We start from the raw sequence: 2,500 nt of genomic DNA on the forward strand, positions 1-2,500 counted from the left end.
GTTGTACCATAGGCACGAGAAAAGTTGTCGTACCATAGGCACGAGGAGAGTTTGTGTGGCAAAGTGCTACTGAGCGGTGTACCAGGGGCACGGCGAAAAGTTGTTGTACCATAGGCACGAGAAAAGTTGTTGTACCATAGGCACGAGAAAAGTTGTCGTACCATAGGTACGAGGAGTGTGTGTGTGGCAAAGTGCTACTGAGCGGTGTACCAGGGGCACGGCGAAAAGTTGTTGTACCATAGGCACGAGAAAAGTTGTTGTACCATAGGCACGAGAAAAGCTGTCGTACCAGGGGCACGGAGGAAAGTTGTTGTACCATAGGCACGAGAAAAGTTGTCGTACCATAGGCACGAGGAGAGTTTGTGTGGCAAAGTGCTACTGAGCGGTGTACCAGGGGCACGGCGAAAAGTTGTTGTACCATAGGCACGAGAAAAGTTGTCGTACCATAGGCACGAGAAAAGTTGTCGTACCAGGGGCACGGAGGAAAGTTGTTGTACCATAGGCACGAGAAAAGTTGTCGTACCATAGGCACGAGGAGAGTTTGTGTGGCAAAGTGCTACTGAGCGGTGTACCAGGGGCACGGCGAAAAGTTGTTGTACCATAGGCACGAGAAAAGTTGTCGTACCATAGGCACGAGAAAGTTGTCGTACCATAGGTACGAGGAGTGTGTGTGTGGCAAAGTGCTACTGAGCGGTGTACCAGGGGCACGGCGAAAAGTTGTTGTACCATAGGCACGAGAAAAGTTGTTGTACCATAGGCACGAGAAAAGCTGTCGTACCAGGGGCACGGAGGAAAGTTGTTGTACCATAGGCACGAGAAAAGATGTCGTACCATAGGCACTAAGAGAGTTTGTGTGGCAAAGTGCTACTGAGCGGTGTACCAGGGGCACGGCGAAAAGTTGTTGTACCATAGGCACGAGAAAAGTTGTTGTACCATAGGCACGAGAAAAGCTGTCGTACCAGGGGCACGGAGGAAAGTTGTTGTACCATAGGCACGAGAAAAGATGTCGTACCATAGGCACTAGGAGAGTTTGTGTGGCAAAGTGCTACTGAGCGGTGTACCAGGGGCACGGCGAAAAGTTGTTGTACCATAGGCACGAGAAAAGTTGTCGTACCATAGGCACGAGGAGAGCTTGTGTGGCAAAGTGCTACTGAGCGGTGTACCAGGGGCACGGCAAAAAGTTGTTGTACCATAGGCACGAGAAAAATTGTTGTACCATAGGCACGAGAAAAGTTGTCGTACCATAGGCACGAGAAAAGTTGTCGTACCATAGGCACAAGCAGTGCGTGCGTGTGTGTGGCAAAGTGTTTCTGCGCAGTGTACCAGGGGCATGTTTGAATTTACATTCTGGAGTACCAGGGGCACGAGGATTTTGCCAGTGGTGTTTTGCTTTGTCAGTGGGAGGGGGCTTAAGTGTGGGTCCACGGGGCATGCTGGAGGTCAAGGTCCATGCTGGATATGCGCTGGAGGGTAACTGCAGGAGAAGGAAAGCTAGTGGGGGATTAGAGCAGGGGAGGATGTGCGTCCCCGGGGCCTGCTGGAGGTCAAGGTCCATGCTGGATATGCGCTGGAGCGTAACTACAAGAAAGGTAAGCTAGTGGGGGACTAGAGCAGGGGAGGATGTGCGTCTCCGGGGCATGCTGGAGGTCAAGGGCCATGCTGGATATGTGGTGGAGGGTAACTGCAGGAGAAGGAAAGCTCATGGGGGATTAGAGCGGAGGAGTATGTGGGTCCTCGGGGCCTGCTGGAGGGCAAGGGCCATGCTGGATTTGTGGTGGAGGGTAACTGCGGGAGAAGGAAAGCTAGTGGGGGAGTAGAGCAGAGGAGTATGTGGGTCCCCAGGGCATGCTGGAGGTCAAGGGCCATGCTGGATATGCGGTGGAGGGTAACTGCAGGAGAAGGAAAGCTCATGGGGGATTAGAGCGGAGGAGTATGTGGGTCCTCGGGGCTGCTGGAGGGCAAGGGCCATGCTGGATTTGTGGTGGAGGGTAACTGCGGGAGAAGGAAAGCTAGTGGGGGAGTAGAGCAGAGGAGTATGTTGGTCCCCGGGGCCTGCTGGAGGTCAAGGGCCATGCTGGATATGCGGTGGAGGGTAACTGCAGGAGAAGGAAAGCTCATGGGGATTAGAGCGGAGGAGTATGTGGGTCCTCGGGGCCTGCTGGAGGGCAAGGGCCATGCTGGATTTGTGGTGGAGGGTAACTGCGGGAGAAGGAAAGCTAGTGGGGGAGTAGAGCAGAGGAGTATGTTGGTCCCCGGGGCCTGCTGGAGGTCCAGGTCCATGCTAGATACGTGGTACAGGGTTAACTGCAGGAGGGGGGGGGGGGGGGGGGGTAATGTGGGTTCACGGGGCCTGCTGGAGGTCAAGGTCCATGCTGGATATGCGCTGGAGCGTAACTGCAAGAAAGGAAAGCTAGTGGGGGAGTAGAGCAGGGGAGTATGTGGGTCCCCAGGGCCTGCTGGAGGTCCAGGTCCATGCTAGATATGTGGCACAGGGTAACTG

The sequence above is a fragment of the Aulonocara sp. 'chitande type north' Nkhata Bay genome, unplaced genomic scaffold (assembly GCF_057382095.1).
Source record: "Aulonocara sp. 'chitande type north' Nkhata Bay isolate Kocher_YH1m ecotype deep benthic unplaced genomic scaffold, A_spYH_male_GT1.1 unmapped_scaffold_37, whole genome shotgun sequence".
Taxonomy (NCBI): Eukaryota; Metazoa; Chordata; class Actinopteri; order Cichliformes; family Cichlidae; genus Aulonocara; species Aulonocara sp. 'chitande type north' Nkhata Bay.